The sequence below is a fragment of the Pangasianodon hypophthalmus genome, chromosome 9 (genome assembly GCF_027358585.1).
Source record: "Pangasianodon hypophthalmus isolate fPanHyp1 chromosome 9, fPanHyp1.pri, whole genome shotgun sequence".
NCBI lineage: Eukaryota > Metazoa > Chordata > Actinopteri > Siluriformes > Pangasiidae > Pangasianodon > Pangasianodon hypophthalmus.
Window position 1 is genome coordinate 24,803,903 of NC_069718.1, and position 22,285 is coordinate 24,826,187.

The window sequence follows — 22,285 nt, forward strand, 5'->3', positions numbered from 1 at the left end:
TATTGGCATTAATTAAAAAATATGAAGAATAATGAAAGCGAGCCAGAACAAGCCCAAAAGTTAAGACAAATAAAATTACTCATTCAATTATGACAAAAGAAATGGCACCATATGAAGGAGGGATGGACTGGTCTGTGTGTGTGTAGCCCAAAGTCATAAACAAATGCCTCAGCTGACAGAAGATTTAGTCAGGGAAAGGATATATATATATATATATATATATATATATATATATATATATATATATATATATATATATATATATATCTTTTTCGGAGGATGAAATAAACATTTAAATCGGTTCCATTTGCCACGGCTGCTTCTTTTAATGCTCTGCAACCCTTTAGATCCTGCACATCAGCCAATACACCTAAAACAATTTTAAAAAAGCAGTTTCCCTGTCTGACATGCTTGGTGTACATGATCACCTGGATACACTTTAGATTGATTTTTGTCACAATGTTTTCTTTCACCTCACCTCACCTCACCTAATTCACACCAAATTCCCCTTTTCTGTAATTTGTCTCTAGATTTTGATCTTTGTAGTTGTTGTATATAGGCATAGAAGTGAGTCAAAATAACTTCCATTTCTGCCTTTCTGCCTTTTCTTCCACCATTTAGTAGTCATTTCCTGATTCCAGCCCTCTGTTGCACTTCGCCTGTGATGGAGTGTTGTGGGTGTCACAAATGCAAATGAGCCGAGTTGAGAAAGCATTTTGCACTTGTAGAAAATTAGCTTTTCCAAAACTTTTGTAAATCTGGCAGAATTTTTTTAATTATGCAAACATTTACACACAACTTTACTAAAAGACTGATAAATGAGGACCTTTGAGTTCAGTGCAGAAGTGTTTGTTGTAGCATGGAATTCTGGGAGTTTCAGTTTGTTGCCGGATTGGGCAACATGACACTCATTTTTCACGTAAATAATAAGGAAATATTTTGGGTCATTGTCAGTATTAGAACCAAGTAAAAGTGATGCAGGTTCAACTTGACTATATATAGTATAACTACATAGCTAATTTCCGCTAGTCAGGTCTAAATTGTTAGCTAGGGTTTACATAAATTCAAGGAAGAAAGTATTAAAGTACATTGTAATTTATTTTATTTATTTTTATTGTTCTTTTTATTTTATATTGGTTTATTTATATTATTTGTGTGCAACTTATTTGTTTAATAATTTCTTTGTAATAGCTATTTTTCTTTAAATTGCATAGATATTTTTCTTTATATACATACATACATATATATACACACACTTATAGTGTATATACATACAGAGTCAAAGGACATTATGTGTATAAAGTGGATATATGTACAGGAAGTACACTTCACTTGGTGTCATCCATAAATGTTTGTGGACACCTGGATATTACACCCATATGTGCTTGTTGAAAATCCCATTACAGATATAGTCTCCGTTTGCTGTTATAATAAACTCCACTCTTCTGGAAAGGCTTTCCACCAGTATTTGGAATGTGGCTGTGGGGATTTACACGTTCAGCCACGAGAGCATTCCTGAGGCGAGGAGGTCTGGGGTTCAGTCGTTGTTCCAGTTCATCCCAAAGGTGTTCAGTGTGGTTGAGGTCAGGGCTCTGTGCAGGACACTCGAGTTCTTCCACTCCAACCTTCACACACCATGTCTTCATGGAGCTCGCTTTGTGCACAGGGGCATTGTCATGCTGGAACAGGTTTGGACCCCTTAATTCTAGTGAAGGGAAACTGCAATGTTATGGCATGCAAATGCATCCTTCCAACTTTGTGGAAACAGTTCAGGGAAGGCCTACATATGGATGTGATGGTTAGGTGTCCACAAACTTTTGGCTATGTAGTGTTGTGTAACCAGCTACTTAGTGGTTTAACACAAAAAGCCCACTGCAATAGTGGCTTGGTAGAGCAAAAATGGATGAGGAGTAGGAGGGTGAACCAGCTCCATCTATAATGAGCATTGTGCCAACAGGCAGAGTGTCCAAAATTGTCTCTTGGCCTTTGCCAGACACTCTACTGACAGGCGCAAGCTCTCACTGCGTGTGCATGCTGTTTTAGCAGCATAGATTTCAGCCACGTCTGACACCAGGTCATCCATCAGCCTTAAAAGTGACTCTGGGCTTTTTTTTGGCTTTTTATCTGTTACAGCTAACAGCCTCACTGGGCTGTGGTTCTCAGATCATATCTGACTCCGAACATGAGTGCAGATCTGCCAACAAATATGCCATGTCAGCATCGGCATCAGCGCACCTTCTGCATCTGTACAAACGTCTGTTCCAGCGTCTGTTCAATTCAGCTGCCTCGGAGTGGAGTGTGACCTAAGCCAGTGGCCCATAAGGCTTATCCTAACTTTTCAAAGGTTTTGATTTGTGGAAATATAAATTTGCAGTCATGACATGCCTCTAACTTTCTAAGCAAATGATACTTTTTTGTTAATTATGAGTGGGTTGTTATTTTTGTCTCTATACTATTAATGAACAAGACTCTTGGCCTTATTAGTCTGTGAAGAAGAAAACAAAGGCCTTCATTATTGTTCATTATTGAAAATCCCCCACCAGGGTGCATGTGCTTCTGTAAACAGGCATACCTGAACAGAACACTAAGCGTAGCTGCATAGAATGAAGCGTGACTAATTAACTTTTCTGAAGGAATTTAAAACCTGTGATCTGGAGCACAGGAGTGTGCTAGGAACTCTCAAAATCAAACACACACATGCCCTACCCTGTTAGTGCACTGTTTAAAGCAAATAATAATCACCATGGTCTTATGCATCCAAATTCACAAAACTCAATTTGTGTTAAAATTTACAGGGTTATGGTTAGGTTATGGGTGGAGTTAATATCCATACTAATTCTTAGAGCTTCATTCTTATTAACTTGAATGTTCTCCAAACACATTATCCTTGCTTGTTCGAGTCTGTATTACTTTGTAACAAGATCAGTCTGGTAACAGATCTTCCCAAATTAACCTGACCCAAGTGATTAAATTAAATGATTTATGCTAGACTTAGAAATGCGTACTAGCTACCTTACTTCCATTCACCTTCTTTGGAAATTGAGAAGGCTGGGATCCTGTTTTGACATCCATTTTATGTGCAGGATAGATGAAACTGCAGTTTTGTGTTTTCTTTAGAAAATCTCAATCGGTATAACAATATCTACAGTCAAATTTGAGTTTTGTTTCCCGAAAGGCAGTGGAGACAGGGGCCAACTAAGGGAGCCATTGTCCTAATGCATTTGTGCAATCGGATATAAACCTGCTACATCATTTCAATGACATTAAGCAGTGTTGTGCCCAACACTGTAGTCTTTGATTATTTGATTTGTTTGATCCACAATATACACAACATCTGGAATACCTTCAGAGTTTCTCCATATGTCCAAATACATTGTAATATTATAGATCAAAACACCTGTGCCAGTGGTGGTGTAAATCAATTTGAGATACGATTCATTAAGTCTAGATGCATCAGGATTAACAGATGTCTGAAAGACGTAGTTGATTGCGATTCCTCATTTTCCAGAAACACAACCCTGATTGTTAAACGACCGGAAACAAATTTCACTTGCTATTTTAAAAGGTATTTACAAAATAAATCAATAATATGCTAAATATTGTTTAGCAGGCCTTTAATCTACATGGAATACAATACAAAAGATCATCTTTGGGCCAAGCTGCACATCGCATAGGTGGTGTGTATCATTCAAACTGAAATGAACCCATACAAGCATCTCACAAATGTGCAACTCTGTCATTATTTATCATATACCATTTTCTGTTACCATTGTTTTCTGGATCACAATACAAAATGAACTACTGCATTCAATGGATTTCATTTAGACTGTGCAGAATAAAAATCTGCTTATTATATTATTATATAATTTTCTGTGATAGTCAGCTTGGCCATTTCCTTATAGAAAAACACAGTGGTAAAAGTATAGACCATACTAACTACTACTGTTCAGTTATAGATTATTTGTAATTTTGAATTTACATTTGTCCTGTTGATATTTTTGATATATTTTAATGTATTATTTATTGTATAAATATAATGTATATATATATATATATATTGTATAAATAATTATGTCAAACTGAAATGGTCAAAATGTCTGCTGTGACCATTATGGAAATCCGTCAATTTAAGTTTTAGGTCATGAATGATTTGTCGACATAATCAATAATGTTGATTATAAAAAATAATTATATCCAACACATTGTTTAATCACTCAACAGAAATGTAAAAAACAGAACATAAGAAACATGTATGAATGTAATACTATAGTGTAGCCATATGCTCTTATTGCCCAATTGTTCCATTGAGCACAAACCTGCTAATGTAGTTTTAAAGAACACACACACACAAAAAAAAAAAAAAGAAATCAAGAAATAGGCTTTTGCTTAGATAAATGGCATATATATATATATATATATATATATATATATATATATATATATATATATATATATTATAATAAAAAGCCAATATATTTCACAGCATTTTAATATATTCAATATATCTAATACTAAAATATTAATTGCAGCCTAGTTAGAGTCAAAACCTTGATCACACCAGAACGTTTTGATGTAAATTACTGATTATTAGCTGTAGGTTTGTCAACTGAATTCCATGGAAGCACTACCTGGCTTACTTACTATCTGGGAAACATATATTATTATTACTAAAAGCTAATATTCAACAAATTTCTTATTGATTGTGGGGTGTTAAATATTAAGTCCAAATAACAACAAAATGTCAAACTAATGAGATATTCAATAGAAATAAAAACATACTTTGAAATAAGTCAGAATAATGACATAATAGCTTGAAATAGCAAGATAAAAAGATGAAATAATGACACAATATCTTAAAAAAGAGTTATTACATTGAAACAAGATAAGTCAAAATAACTACGTATCTAATATCTTAAAATAATCAGATGAGTGTAAATACTGGCACTATATCTTGAAAGGAAAGGTTGTTAAGTTAAAAAAAATAAATAAATAAAAAATAGACAGCAGTTTAAAAAAAACAGATCACATGATTCAATGGCTGATTTTACTTTACACCAGCAGAAAATGCAGCTCTGGAGGAATGGTCTTCCAGAACACACACACACACACACACACACACACACACACAAATGTGGCATTAACACGTTAGTGTTGTAATATGGTATATTTTAATGGACTACTTGTACGATAGTTTTTTTTTAATTACTTATTTTCTAATTGTTTAAGTTTATATTAGCAATGTGATCACTATAATTATATAAGATGCTTGGTGGTTCAGCCTTAATGTTAATTTCTGACTATGTCCTGATCTCATATTATGGACAGGAATGATAGAATGAAAGCTCCCCAGTAAATCAATAAAATGAGAAAAGAGAAACCAAAAACTTAATAGTATTTAATAATATTGCTGATCATCCTCATCGTAAACTGTTTTATTGTTTAGTTTATTTTTTTGTCATCTGACCAGTGCCCCTTGAGTCAGTGAATTTTTTCAGTCAAGAAACCTCTCCAATGTTCAGCGGGTCAGTACTTCAATCTGTGAATCATTTTTCTTCCATTATCTGTTAGTGTTTCTTGAACATCCGTGAATTGTGTACGGTATGTTTGCAGCTATGTGTATGCCAAACCTGAGCTGTGCTTCCTGAATCTTTCAATCAAGTCTAAGATTGATGCAAATCAACTGAGGTGATTTCAGTTTTTCCATCATGTCAGCATCTTTAAATGTCATTTTTGCAACAATTTATCGCATTAAGCTGGGGCTACTGCCTGGTCTTCCTGTACAAAAGTTACTATCAGTTGTGCGAGTTATGGTTGGGGCATTAATCCTGACAATGTGTTATATCGTCTGTCATAACGCTCTGTGTGAGATTGCGGTGAGATTACTGTGAGGCAGCTTTTCTCCTTTAACTAGACTTTATTATAAGTTTGATCTGTAGGTTATGTGCTTTAGGATATAGCAGAATGAGCACTGTTGGGTTACCACCTGCCACTGTTCCTGTAGAACACCACCTAATGAATTTCCAATAGTTTGTGAGTGGTCCCCATGTAGTGGAGAGGAATGGGAATCTGCACACGTAAAACTGAGGCTTTTAGATGACAGAAAACCCAGGCTGATTGTCACCACATGAATGCAGGGTAGGAGAGAGTGTATGGCTGTTGATCATGGACCTGAACTGGAGCTTCAAGTTCAGTATAGATGGAGCTTCTTCCAAGAAGCACATTGGACCATCCGCTATCGCAATCACAAGGGTTACATATAAGCTAAAGCTAGCATGACAGTTTCAGTTTCCATCCTCTCTCTAAGGACTCCTGTAAGATCTTGTCCTCCCTGACATTCCACGACCTGTTTTCATGGATCTCCAGCTGATCTCCCTGAGAGCCCTCCTGAATACCTGCAGGAGCGGGAGACAGCTCCAGTATCTGGTGGAAGGGAAGGGTTGTTGTCTGGAGGAGCACTCGTGGGTCCCTTCAGATGTTCTGAAGCTCCTCCTGCCCTGACAACCAGCACCACGTGGTTGTGGCTAGCTATGAACTCGTAGATCATGGCTCCTCAGCAGCAGCTCCAAAGAGGGGGGCTTCTGTAACAAATTCTGTGCCTCAGCCTGGTTCTGTATTGACCCTGCCATGTGTAACTCTAACACTCCACTTTGCCTGATTATTATGAACTGTAGCTTGTTTCCTGGCTAATTAAAAACTCTTGAAAATACTCTCCACACAGAGTTGCATCATCCATGTGCTCTTGCATCACCATCTTTTCTGTCACAGAATCCTAGTGTAATTCCTAGTTTAGAGTTGCTTGTTATCTGTTTAATCCTGAGTCTGTATATACACTGTATGGCTAAATCTTCGTGGACACCTGCCCATCACGTCCATATTTGGGTCTTCCTTACACTGTTGGCACAAAGTTTGAAGCACACAATTTTCTAGAATATCTTTGTGTGCTGTATCATTAAGATTTCCCTTCACTGGAACTTAAAAGCCCAGCCAATGCAATGCCCTGGTGCACAAAGGGAGGCATGGTTTGCCAAGGTTTTTGTGAAAGAACTGGAGTGGCCTGCACAGAGCCCTGACCTCAACCCCTCTGGATACCCTTTGGCCTCCTCATCTGATATCAGTGCCTGACCTTGCTAATGCATTTATGACTGAATAGGCAAATCTCCAAAGGCATGTTCCAAAATCTCGTGGAAAGCCTTCTCTGAAGAGTGGAGGTTATTATGGCAGCAAAGAGGGAACCAACTCCATATTAATGCCCATGGTTTTGAAATGCGTTCAACACGCATATGTGGGTGTGACATACTTTTGGCCATGCAGGGTATATAAAGTAGTTTATCTCAGGGTTTCCTGGATTGCCATTGTTACCAAAGGATTTATACTTTTTTTGGTTTGCATGTACTGTTGTATGTCTGAATAAACCCTATGTATAGGGTTCTGCTTTGTTTACCCGTGTTCATGTGCTGATTACTGGGCTAGAATTCAGGCGACTTTATCAGATTTCTTAAAATTGGATTTGACTCTGATTTGAGATATTGGAACATGCTATTTATATGATCACTTGAATAATCAATTAACTACTGACACCCAATGGGGGAGCGAGACAAGCACGAGGAGCAAGAGGGTGTGTGTGGCCCAGGGTGTGTGTGTGAGACAGAGAGAGGTAGAACTGGTCATGGCTTTACTAACTGACATTTTCCTAAGACTGGGGCGACAGATGAGATTGTAAGTACCCTTTGTATTGAAGATGTGTGTTGATCATACTATACTGTAATGCTTCAACTTAGAGCAAGGAATGTTTATACTACGCATGCTACCCAGACATTCATACATTATTATGGTTATATTGTTTATCATATTATAACGCTTCATAGGTATGAGAGAGATGTAATAGTAATGTGCCACTCTAACCTTGTGAGTGTAATTATATTAATGAATATAATTAGTAGTCTTATGGAAAGTGATTTACTTAGAGAATGTGGCTATCCTGATGTTTTGTCGCATTATGTTTTTTGTCACCTTAAAGTTAAGGAAGTGTTATGATTGCTTGGCAGTGTATCTTTCATTATATGACTAATACAAAATATTCCTAGATTCAAGATGGCAGAAATGTGTTTAATTAATGGATCATGGAGAATCATGTCAATGAGAAACTCAAATTATGTCAATGAGCAATGAGAATTGTGTCAATGAGAAACCATGGCAATGAGAAATATATTGAATGAAATATCAATGCTGAGTTAACTAATATTTGGATAATTGAATAATTGGATATGTATTCATTCCTTTTTAATAAATCAGGTAAACTTTATATTGCCATGATTTCTGGTTTACTTTGCATAAATACAGTTCATTGTGAGAAGAGTATTAGATTTTACTATAGTCAGTGCAAGTTGTAATATTGAAATCTAATGTTAGCTTGGTAATGATAAGATTAAGACTTAAAAATGAAATCTCTATATCCTGAGATTGAACTACACAGTCTGAGATTTTCTGTGCTAGTGTTACAGCGGTAAAACATTGAGAAAGATAAATACGGCTCTTCTTACATCTAACTGGGAGTTAGTAGGGGTTGTGTAAGGGTTTCCTGCAAATGTTTAGTGACTCTCAGTCTTTAGAAAGGCAGGCTCTTTCTTTTCATAACAGCACTCTTCAAAGCATAAAGTACAAGAAAGCTGTTTACTTAAATGGACAAATGAACAAACAGTGCAATTTCTGCCCTGAATAATGTATGCAGCAATAAAGGAGCAAAGGTGCCATTGCAGTTATTGAGCAATTGGAGGATATACATGATCTCTAATGGAATAATAAATGCAAAAACAACAATACTCTACAAAAACACAGGAAATGGAAGCTGGTGGGAAAGTAGAGAAAGTGACAAAATGATGTGTGTCTTAACACTGTGCCGAGTTTAAAATGCACAGCTTTTATCCTTTTAGCACATAGCTCTCAAATCCAATTGTGATCAAATGTAATTACCAGTCAAATGGACCCCTCCTACAGACAAACAGAAATGGTTGTTTAAAAATTTCGACTGCAAAATTTAACAATGGTACTCTGGTTTTTTAGTTTGGTGTGTTGTAAAAAGAGAGTTATTTGAAACTATTAAACCTAGGTGAGCTCAAGTAATTCAGCAGAAGCAACAAAACAATAGAATAATAAGCTAATCTTTCCACCTTCATTTGTGCTCTCTCTCTCTCTCTCTCTCTCTCTCTCTCTCTCTCTCACATACACACACACACACACACACACATACACTCCAGAACTTGCTTATCATGAACACTTCTTTTCTTGTTTGGCTTAAAATATGAAAGACTGGATTATACTGTATAATTCCCTCATGTACTTACTTTACAGCATGTCTCTCTCTCCCTCCCTCCCCAATGATCCTAGGTGACCTTTGTAAAATGTGCAAGAAAAGTCAAGTGAATGAAGTGGGATTTATCAGTTTGAAGCAGCAAGCAAGAGCTGACATGCTTGCTGTGTTTCTTACACTTGTGGAAACAAACATGTGCAAGGCACCAGTAACACGTATCTGTTCTATAGAGGGCTGAGGGTGCCAATATGGGGAATAAAAAGCAAATTATATGCTAATTAACTAAAATGTGAAATGATTATTTTAATGGTTGATTAATTAAAATGTTATATTAGAAAACATAATAAATTGCTGATCTATTTAAACTGATTGCTTTCGCCTGTGGGCTTACTCTGCGTAATCTGAAATTGGTTAAATGGATTCTCCAAATATGCAACTGTTTTATTGTAGTCCATTTAAATAAAATACTAACACTTTGACTGGAATAAGGATGCTGCAGTTTTTTGTGGTCTCATGTGAGGAATATCACACAGAAATGTTGATTTGAAAGCATAAATCAAAGCTTTTGAATTTTACTCAGAACTTGATTAAAGCAGAATGCTTGTCAGACTCTTCTCAAAATTTTCCCAGATTACAATTTGAACTTGAATACAACCTAATTTAAAAATGTAGTTATAAGTTAATTTAAGGCCCTAAACACTGATTAAGCACTAAATACTGTAGCACTGTTGCACTCCAACCAGCCAACTCAATATACTGTAAGTAATTGAGTAGCCGAGATAAACACATCACTTTATTTATGTTCCTCCATCAGTTAAAACATACTGCAGCAAGAAAATCAAACTGTTTTTACTCTTTTACTTTTCAGTCCATAAATGTTTTCAATAGTTACAAGCTACTTGATTTAAAAAGAAAAATATCCTTCCACCTCACTATTAAAGTAGTATTTTAACTCAGACTGCTATGATTTATTAAGTCTATAATTAATGTGTTTGAGAAAGAGAGAGTATCAGACACAGCAGGACTTCAGGATGAATTAATCCTGATAGAATGAACAAAAAAGAAAGAAAAAATCTTTACCTGTCAGACAGACTAGGCTGTTTATAAACCAGATGCCCAACTAGCAACGATTAGCTCAGTCAATATCAGCTCACTGAAGTTCCTTTAATAATCATTTTGAACAATTCAATTAAAAATCTCATCTGTCACTATCAAAGAATGCTTAGATTTTGGTGTATAAAAATGTACAGTACTTCTATAAATAAACAGATTCATGAGAGCGCTGTAGTGGGGCATGCTTCTTTATTCAGCTTACAGAGATGCTACCATAAAGCTGTCAGAACCCCAAATACCGAGTGTGCAACCATACCTTATTTTTATATGCACTGACTTTGACCTTGGCTCACAGAGTACAGTCAAAAATAAATAAGTGTGAAAAGTGTGTCGAAGGTCATAGCATCTTAGACACGTTCATACAACATGGACACTAATATTATGTAAAAATGAAGCAGGTCATTCTGTACAAACAGTACAAAGACATTACGAAAAAATTACAGTGATTAATGTGTGTTATATAACCTTGGGTTTGCCTTATGGTTTAATTTAACCACCATTTAATGTTCTTTATGGAATGTCTCAAACCTTTGTGAAGAATAGCATGGCCTGTCAGAGTGATAAAGAGGGTCATTCAGTGGTGGGCACACAACAGTCTGAGGACATTCTCTCTCCTAATGCTCAAGAAGGATGCACTGTATCACTAAATTGTATCACTAATGATCAACATTAACTATATTATATTCGTCCACTACAGAACAGCATACCTCACATTACTGCTAATTTACCTGTGTACAGGTATAAACGATCATTACATTATTACCTCGACTTAAGATTTAAGTTTCAAAATTTAGCAAGATGAAGTGTGCTTAAATACCTATTACACTCAGCTTCTTCAAACAATGATATACAATTAATTTCAAACAACAATGATGCTGTACAGCTATCAATAACCAAAGTAAATAATGAAAGGGGAAATTAGTCTAGTGTAATCATCAGTGCTGTTTCAGTTAAAGATGTAACCTGCTTAATTTACATGTGTAACTAAGCAGAGTTTTAATCAGGTTAATAACCACATGGGTTTCCTCCAAGTCCTCTGGTTATCTACAAAAAACATGATAGTAGATAGCTTGACTCTTCTAAATGGCCCATTGAATGAGTGCATGAATGAATGACGTCCTACGATGGACTGGTGTCCCATCTGTTTCACCCCAGGTCTTCCTGGCATAGACGTCTGACCAGCCATGGCACTGACTAGGATAAAGCTGGTAGTGAAGATGAATGAATGAATAAAATGATAGACATACCAACATTTTCTTGTTCACAACTGATGCTAGTAAGAGTCGATATATTGGTGTATATAATGTTTTTAATAATATAGCATTATATATACACTCCTGAGGGAAAAAAAAAATGGCAAAATATTAAGCTTTTAATGGTCTTAATTGGTCAGGAAATTAGCAAGAATTTAAAAGAAAAATAGATAAAAGGAATTTAGTATGGGATAGCTTTTTCCTTTGATTTCTTTAAATGTTTAAGCCTGGTAGCACAGGAGGTCTCAGGAGTGCATTTGTTTAATTCTTGCTAATTTTCTGACCAAAGCTGTTTGAAGAGCTGTTTTGGCCACACAACGGGGACCTACACAATACTAGGCAGGTGGTTTTAATGTTAAAAAGAAAATTTGGTCAGCTTACTATTCCAGCTGGGTAACTGATGGTGGGTAGGGCATACATACTTCTCAACACCTGTCTTACCGTCTCAAGGTATTTGGCTGTAGCGGATCTCCTTGCATCCTCATTGTGGCTCCCACTGGCCTCTGGGATACCAACGTACTTGTAGCTGCCCTGTATATCTGCTATCCTACCTTCTGGTAACTCCACCCCTTCAGTCTTAATCACATTCCCTCTCTTTACCATCATGCAGCCACACCTATCCAGTTCGAATGAAATCCTGATGTCCTCGCTGTAGATCCTTGTGAGGTGGATCAGTGATTCGGTATCTTGTTCACTCCTGGCATACAGCTTGATATCATGCATGTATAGGAGGTGGCTGATGGTCACTCCACTTCTGAATCTGTATCCCTATCCACTTTTTGCAGTGATGTGGCTGAGGTGGTTCAGGTCTATGTAAAATAGCAGTGGGGACAGTACATCATCTTGGTATATGCCACATTTGATGGTGACTTGTGTGAAGGCCTTGGAGTTGGCTTCCGGTGTTGTTTTTCCACAGCTGCATTGAGTTCTTGATGAAGGATATCAGTCCCCTGTTAGCCTTGTATAGTGCCAAGCATATAGGCTTTCTTGTAGACAATACAAGCAATGCTCAGGTTTGTCTGCCTAGTCTTAAGTCTTGAGTGATTGCTTTATTGATGAGTGCTTTGACCCTCTTGTGTTGCTTGTGTGCTTTGCTCATGTGTCTGCTCAACCTAGTTGTTATGATGCCTGAGAGGCACTTCCATGTTGTGGAGAGGCAGGTTACCAAGCAGTAGTTCAAAAGGTGTTGTACCCTTGTGGGTGTTCTCGGCTCATTCATTTGTGCTACCAGGTGATCATGGAGCACTGTAGTGTGGATCATGTCAGGTTGCTGTCCAGCAATTCATACCTGAAACTCATTGGGAGGTTGCTGGGGTCCGCTCTTAGATCCACCAGCCACTTGGAAGTGGTGATGTCTTGTTCTCCCAAATGTCCTTCCAGTATTGCTTAGTCTCAGCTCTGGGTAGGTTTAGCCTTGTGCTTTTGTTCCCTTTCAGCAGTAGCTCTTCTCTGGGATCGGACCAGACAGGCTAGCCTTCGCTCCCCATGCACAGTGAGCCTTGGGCACCCGTGACCCTGTCACCGATTCAGTGGTTGGACCACTTTTGGTAGGTACAAACTACTGCATAATGGGAACACCCCTAAAAGACTTGCCGTTTTGGAGATGCTGACTCAGTCGTCTAGCCATCACAATTTTGCCCTTGTCAAAGTCTCTCAGATCTTAACACTTGCCCATTTTTCCTGCTTCCATCACATCAACTTCGAGAACTGACTGTTCACTTGCTGGCTAATATATCCCACCCCTTGAGAACAGGTGCCATTGTAATGAGATAATCAATGTTATTCACTTCACCTGTCAGTGATTTTAATGTTATGGCTGATCGATGTGTGTGTGTATATATATATATATATATATATATATATATATATATATATACATACTCATACAATTTGGGAAAAAATGATTAAATATTGACATTTGTTGTGATTTTTTTGTTGTCAAGTTATTTGTCTGTTTATAGAAGTTGCTGGGGACCACACAATTGTTACTTAGGCCCTGATTAATAAAAACATAGAATTGAAGCAGGGTGTATGTTCTTTTTTCACAGTAGCAATACATGTCTTTCAAATTGTGAACCATGTTCAGAGGTTGTTTTTCTCTCACCTAGATTTCTGCCATGACAACGAAGTGGAAACTCTGCTCACAGCCACTGATAGGATTTACCTTTTATTTTTTTCTGCCTTGAGAGTCTTATTGTGGTTTCTCCCCTGTATTCGGTAATGTGATAAATATTGATTTTCCTTACAGTAAAGACAAATATGTTTTTTTACCTACAATATGTTAGCTGTCCTGCAGTTTCCAAGCCTTGGCAAAAACAACATAATACAATTGTCTCCCTCAAAGCCATCAACACTGTTTTTTTTTCCTACCCACAACCTCCCTGAAAGAAATGACAGAAGAAACCAAGCACCTTGTAAAAGTTGTGATGCTCAGTATATTTTGACTCAAGAGTCTATCTCTGAAGTATCTATATTTAGCATCATAATTTATTTGTATGTGCACATGCGTGACAGCATTGAGCTTTCAGTCTCTGTGCGTGTGTGTGTGCGCGCGCATGTGTGTGTGTGTGTTTCCTGCACCAGCAGTGATAAAATTGGCTCTGCCTGCCTCTTTTCCATCCAGAATACAGTTTGGCAGAGAATGAAAAGTGATGGACAGCTGGCACTTTCAAAGTTTTATGTATGCCAAAGAGTTTGGATGAGAAACTCCTCCTTGTCTTTCTCAAACATGTACATGTTAATGTTATAAAAACTACACACAATGATGTGCAAGCACACCCACACCCATACACACACACACACACACACACTTTTGCTTTCAAAGATGACTTGATTTGCACTCGGCATTTAGCCACAGTCTGCCAGGCTTGTGCCATGAACACAATGTGAAGAGAAGAGAATGAGGCACAGTCCTCCTCCAAATGTATTAGAACAGCAAGGCCAATTATTTTGTACTTGCTATAAACTGAAGGCAACTGGGTTCGAGATCAAAAGATTATTATATAACAGTTAGTTCCAGTCCACTAATTTGATTGGTTGAGTGGCTTTCCAAGAGTGCCTATGTTTCCTTTGACTGCACTGGGACGTTTCACTGTGTGTATCACTCATCAGATGAAGATGATTCACAGGAACATACAAATCAATGTGAGCTAGCTAGCTGGCTAGCCAACGTGCTATAAAGTGAGTGTGGCTTCTTCGAGATCTATTTCTGCTAGGGAAGCCAAAACATTTGGCCATATTGTGCCCAAAAGGTCACTTACTCAAAATTAATTTCTTTTATATTCAGCTGTAGGCACGAGTCTGCAAGGCGAGTAGGTAATCACAGCCATAAGTGACACTTCACAACTGCATACTTGCTTGTGCAATATTGCTATGAGATTGCTATCAGCTTTCATGTCCTGATATTCACATCTAGATGTGTTAAATAACTTACAAAATGGCACCTTTGGTGGCAGACCACCCAATGAGCAAAATTATTGGAACGGATAGTCTCAAAGTAAATTAAAGTAAATGGCACTTAATATTTGGTTGCATATACCTTGATTGCAATAACTGCATCAAGCTGGTGACCCATTGAAATCACTAAACTGTTGCAGTCTTCTTTTGTGATGCTTCTCCGGGCTTGTACTGCAGGTTCTTTTAGTTGTTGTTTTTTTGGGGGGTTCTGCCTTCAGTCTCCTCTTTAGGAGAAACTCAGGTGAAATGCTGCTCAGTTGGGTTAACGTCTGGTGATTGTCTAGGCCAGTCTAAAACCTTCCACTTTTTTCCCCCTGATGAAGTCCTTTGTTGTGTTGGCAGTGTGTTTTGGGTTATTGTCTTGCTGTATGATGAAGTTCCTCCCAATTAGATTGGAAGCATTTCTCTGTAAATTGGCAGACAGAATGTTCATGTAGACTTCTGAATTAATTCTGCTGCTACCATCATGAGTTACATCATCAATAAAGATTAGTGATCCTGTTCCAGAAGCAGCCATGCAAGCCCAAGCCATGACACTACCTCCACCATGCTTGACAGATGAACTTGTATGTTTTGGCTCATGAGCAGATCCTTTCTTTCTCCACACTTTGGCCTTTCCATCACTTTTTGTAGAGGTTCATCTTGGTTCCAGAACTTTTTTGGCTCATCTCTGTATTTCTTTACGAATTTTTATCTGGCCTTATGATTCTTACTGCTGATGAGAGGTTTTCATTTTATGGTATGGCCCCTATATTTCTGCTCTCAAAGTTTTCTTCAAATGGTGGATTGTGATAACTTCACTCCTGCCCTGTGAAGGTTGTTGGTGATGTCACTTACTGTTTTTGGGTTTTTCTTAACAGCTCTCACAATGTTTGTCATCAGCTGCTGCTGTTTTCCTTGGCCAACCTGTTCGATGTCTGGTTGTTAAAGTCCTGGTTAAACCCAGGGCTCAAACCAAGAGTAGACATTCAGAGCTGTTAATCGTTTATTTGTTTGTTCATCTAAGAGTGCACATCTGGGCACCTTGGGTTTTGATCTCAAACCCAAATGTCTTCAGTGTACAGCAAAACTGAAAGAACTGGCCTTGCTATCCCAATGCTTTTGGAGGGTAATCTGTTTAATCTGCACACTCACTAACTCACTCACTCACTCATTCGCTCACTGACTTTTAGTAACCTCTTTATTCCTGATCAGTGGATCTGGAGGCTATTCTAGGAACACTGGGCAGGAATACATCTTAGATGGGATGCTAGTACATCTCAGGGCACCATGCACACACATTGAGGCTATTTATCTCAGATAATCAACCTTCTGGCATGTTCTTTGATGGGAGAAAACCAAAGAAACCCCAGAAATCCCACATGGACATGGGGAGAACATGCACAGATATGATATGATTTCAGAATAAATAAAAATTTGTTTGGAAACTTCCCAGTTATTTCCATGGAAACACTACACCATGAAACCCAAGGAAGATTCCAAGCAGACTCAAGATGGTTCATCATTAAAAAGATGGGGAAAAATCTGTCCAGAACTAGCACTCTTACAAAACCACATGTGCAGGTAAGAACAGCTGCAGACAAAGAGGCCACCAAGAGGACTACATCAACACTAAAGGACATGGCATGCCCTTCATGACACACATGGGAGAAACTGGGAATGAAACAACGATAGCAACAATAGCATTCTGGAGTTTTCTGAAAGACATTTGAAAGACTCAAGAATTTGGAGGAAGATTCTGTGGACTGAAGAGACCACAACTGAACTGGGCCTCAGTGCATGCTATGTTTGGAAGAAATCTAACATGGCATATCACAATGAAAACACCAGCCCTAAAGCATTGTGAGAATAAAGGTAGAATTAAAGGTAGAATCTAATAAGCTAAGGACAAAAAATCCTGGAGGAGAATGAGTTATGTTAATGTTATGTTATGAGTTATATTAATATGCAAAAGAACTGGGTCTTGGTAGATGAATCATTTTCCATCAGGACAATGACCTGAAACTTAAAGCAAAAGCCACAATGGAGTGGATTAAACCAAAAGCCCTGGAGTGACCCAGTTAAATCCCAAAGCTCAATCCATAGATCATGTGTAGAATGGCTAAAAATTTGCTCTTCACAAATGATACACATCGTGTATGGAGCTTGAATAATTTTGTCAGGAAAAATGAGAACTGTCAAGATGAGACTTACCCAAAAAAAGATGCACAGCAATAATTGACACCAAGCACTGATGTATAGTTATATTGTTGATTTCTTTCTTTCTTTTTTTTTTTAAAATTAATGCAATAAAATCTTTTTTGACTTTACAAAGTACTTTGTTTCGATCAGTGGCAAAAATCCCCAGGTACATACATTATGGCTCTATGCTGTAACAAAATACATTATTAATAATAAAGTATTACTTTATATAGGCACTTGTCTTGGTAGGTGCTTTTAACAGGTAGTTGGGGGTACTTTATCAAATGTCAAATTAGAACTGGGGATAGTAGGTTGCTATGTACTGCCTTAAGATTAACAAACAGTTAACAATTGCTAAAATCAGCAATTCTAATTGCACAGTACAACATGATCAGAAAGATGTTTATACACCAAAGATTACGCATAGAAAACTTGCCCCTGCTTCTCACAAAAATCCAGAAATCTGTCGTTTCTCACAGAAACAATCGATATTCTGATTCTGATTGATAAGATACTGGAGACGTTTCACTACACAGCTTTACAAGATCTGGGTCATTTGTCAATATGTCATGTACATTGTCTTTCGCCTCAGTTCTGTATATTGTGTATCAATCAAATACCAAGTGTTCAGCAAAATCAAAAGAAAGACGTCTTACCAGCAACTACTGCAGAGCTGTGTGTATTGATCTGCTTCTGTATCCAAGAGGGTTACTTAAATCCAGCAAACAGCAATATGACTGTAGATGCCATTAGAGCAAATCTGCCAGGGCATAGGCACAATCACTGATAAAGAGATATATAATCGAGAAAGTACTATGAGATGGTTGTTATCTGTGTCCACACATCCATTTGGTGTGAGCATGCAAGAACATAAAGCAAGGAGAACATGCACGAACTGACACAAACATACAGCGTGTAGGCAGTACAGAGAGAGGCAGAGTGAGAGAGAGAGAGAGAGAGAGAGAGAGAGAGAGAGAGAGACTGTGTGTGTGTGTGTGTGTATGTGTGTGTATGTGAGAGAGAGAGAGAGCAGGGAAGGGAGGGAGAGGAAAGGTGGGGCTTCCAGGATAGTGCAAGGTAGAAGGAGGAGCTGAAAGAGTTTGAGTGGGAGGGAGGGAGAAGAGGAGAAGGGAAGGATAGAAATGTGAGCAGACAGAGGCACAGCACCCACAGGGGACGCAAGGAATATGCTTTCATGGATGACAATTCTGTCCCCTAAAATGAACATTAGAATAAAATCATGTGGAAATACAGTATGTACACTCGATTCTATCTAGAAGGAAAATATTACAAAACAGATATTTAGTTAGAACTCGACTATAATACTCAATTATATGAGGTGATACAAAATGTGCTCCATAAATGAATCCATGAATCCGCAGATTTAATCGCAGCTAATTGTAGTCTTACAGAAACAAAAGTTGATGTGATAACATTTATGATAATTACCTAATGCTTCCTTGAAGTAAGAAATATATCAATATGGCCACTCAGTAACACATAAAAGCACTACAGGAAGAGAAACATTATACTGTACCGCTTTGTATTCAAACTGTTCTGTGTAGTGTTCTTGTTATACATCTTGGTTAGTGTATTGTCTCATACGGAGTGTTGTATTTTGTTGTGTGTGTTTGTATTATGTCTATGTTAACATAATCTAGTTGCAATAGGTTATAAACCTGTTAACTGGCATTACTGTCAAATTGACAAGTAACTATTTTGTCCAAAATTGCTGTCATTCTGCATTGTCATCTGATGGTTCAAGTAGATATTTACTGTCATCTTTTTTCATAGGATTACTCAAACGTACACTGCAGGAGAAACTCTGAACTGTAAATAAAAAGAATGAGAGGATACAGGGACACTGAATTTATTAACGATTCTTCCCAAAAATATCGCTGAGAGTATTTATACCACAGACAGCCCAAAAAGAATCTGAGAAGGGTTTATTCCCATTTTAAGAAATGATAATTATTCTATATCAGCGTGGTTGTGTGGAACTTAAATGGACCTCCTAAATATCTTTCAGTAGAAATCCATACTTGATATATAACATAATTGGGTAACACTTTACAATAACAGTACATGAACAGTCATGCACTAATACCTGAATTAATACTTACTTAAATATGAACTAACTAATGAAGAGCTAACCTTGACTATGACGTGAGTCTTGTGAATACATACATGAATAGTGGCCACTTTAAGTACATGTTTTTTAGTTAATGTATTAATTAACACATAGGAGTAAACTAAATCAAACATGCTCTATAAGAAAGAATATGAATTTAACTCGCATACTTTTAAATTGTTTATATAATTTGACATATGCAGCTGCATACACAAATATCACTGGATGGCGCTGGATTACTTTCATAATTTACATTGATCCTCCTTATCAAACGTAGAAAGACACACTAATAGAAAACACCAATAATTTCAGTAATTTTGGTCATTCTCAATCATTCTCAGATTAAAACCTTGGTAAATAATCTGATAGAACACTGGTTTTAAATGTTAATAGATTCTAGCATTTGCTAAATGAATAAATGTTACTGTATTAATTTCACCCTTGTGGGCAAAGGAGCGGTGTCCTGAGCTCTAGCCACCCAAGCACATACTAGTACTACAGAGGGATTTGAAGAGAAATGGATGGAGAATGAAGCAAATCGGGTTGAAACTTTGCTTTGCTTGCTGTATTGTGGATTGTAGAATGTATTTTAATACCTAGATAGAAAAAGAACTTTCAACTTTTAGATAAGTAGGGCACGGAATTTCCTTGGCAGTCTTATTAATAGGTGTTGATGTGGATTTATCTCAGATGTTTCTTTTGTCATCATGCACCCCATCAGATCAATTTTATAGATTATTTATTGTTTTTTTTTTATTTCTAAAAATTTTTATTAATGTATTCACTCTCTATAACTTATAATGTATAATTGATTTGTGGATACAAGCATAATGTAGTTTTAAAAGTGTTAAACAGGCACCTTTACTTCTCTTCTTAAAAAATAAAAAAATAAATAAAAAAGAAGTGTTGGCTTTGGCAGGGGTGGGGGGAGTAAATGGGTGAGATGGGCCTACAAGTACAGAGACAACCACAAGACATTTATCTAACTAACCAACATTCAACTAACCTTTCTTAGACAGGCTCTAATATGTATGAAGAGACAATTTCTTTGGTGATACAACTGATACCAGATCCTTGGACAAACTTTCTGGCCTACCAGAATTACCGTAATGGCCCTGGCTGCCCCATGCACTGTGTGTCCTGGTGGTTTTGTGTTGCAACTTTCAGGCTATCTTGAAACTGATGAGAGGTCTCATGGATTTACTTTAAGGCTCCAGCAAGCTGGGTGAGCAGACTCCAGGTGTTGTATATGGCTGGTTGTCAGGCATGTACATATGTGGCAGATAATTTTAACAAAGGTAAAATATCTCAGAGATTAACACTCCTGGGCGAAAAAATGGTCCAAGCCAAAAATGGCAAAATATGAAGCTTTTAATGGTCTTAACAATAAATCATTTGTCAGGAAACTATCAAGAATGAAACAAATAGATAAAGAAAGTTAATATGGGAAGCTTTTGCCTTTTGTTTCTTTAAATGTTTAAGCCTTGTGGCTCTTGATGGGCTGCATCAGGTTAATTTTTGTTGTAATTGTTAGTTTGAATTGTACATCAAGCATTTTAATCATTACCATGATTGTACCTTACCTTCTTCTACCTGCATAGAAGAAGACTATATAAGTGAATAATAAGTGAATTTCCCTATTTCTAGCTTTTCCCCAAACAAACAGTTCACTGCAGCAAAAGTAAACAAGCAAATGGAGGCACAGGAGCTCTCAGGAGTGCATTTGTTTCATTCCTGCTAATTTTATGACCAATTATTTGTTTTTAAGACCACTAAAAGCTTAATATTTTCCATTTTGGGCTTGGCCCATTTTTTTTTGCCCAGGAGGGTAGTTTAGGGTGGTTTTTGACTGTCAAATTTATCTGGCAGGCAGAAGTGGAGATTGTATAAACAAGAAGTGTCTTTTAGTGCTTTAGGACCAGGGTCCTTCTGAACCTGTCAAAGGCATATCAGAGGACTGTATCACTGGTAATGTTCCCACATCAGTGATTGTACAGTGGTCTAAAAAGCTCACTGGTATGTAAAAGAGATAGAGCTATGTACAAATAGTTTTCAAAGCACCCATGAATTTTTAAGTTTACAGCATGTTAATGACATCTGTATGCCATCAATCAAATTAAGAAGCTATAACTGCTGGTGTCATAGAGCTGTACATACAGCTCCCTACATAACCCAAACTAGATAGATGAAAAGTGATCAATAAAATGATATGTGACAAGTGAGAGAGAGAGAGAGAGGGAGGAACACCTGTACACCTGGCATTTTGTGTAAGCTCTAGAGATGCTTGTGTGTGAAACTCCCAGGAGATCAGCAGTTTGTGAAATACTCAAACTAGCCCATCTGGTTAAAGTCACAGAAATCACACTTCTTCCTCCATTCTGATGTTTCATGTGAAACTGTATTTGCATGATTTTATGCATTGTGATGCTGCCACATGATTGTCTGATTGAATATCTGCACAAATGAGCAGGTGTACAGATACTTCTTTGACAGTGGATGGTGAGGGTATATATACACTGATCAACCATAACATTAAAACCACTGACAGGTGAAGTGAATAACACTGATTATCTCGTTACAGTGGAACCTGTTAAGGGGTGGGATATATTAGGCAGCAAGTGACCAGTCAGTTCTCGAAGTTGATGTGATGGAAGCAGGAAAATGGGCAAGCATAAGGATCTGAGCGACTTTGACAAGGGCTAAATTGTGATGGTAGACGACTGGGTGAGAGCATCTCCAAAACGGCAGGTCTTGTGGGGTGTTCCGAGTATGCAGTGGTTAGTACCTACCAAAAGTGGTCCAAGGAAGGACAACCGAGGAACCATCAACAGGGTCATGGATGCC

General features: G+C 37.4%; 1 protein-coding gene across 2 annotated transcripts in view; it reads right to left on the minus strand.

Moving 5' to 3' along the window:
- lingo1a (leucine rich repeat and Ig domain containing 1a) overlaps window positions 1–18,238 on the minus strand; it is a 124,008-nt gene extending 105,770 nt beyond the window's left edge. For both annotated transcript variants that reach the window (XM_053236893.1, XM_026919876.3), the window contains exon 1: window positions 17,967–18,238. The gene's annotated coding sequence lies outside the window, so the exon portion shown is untranslated. The remainder of the gene's footprint in view (window positions 1–17,966) is intronic.
- Window positions 18,239–22,285: the final 4,047 nt, after the last annotated feature.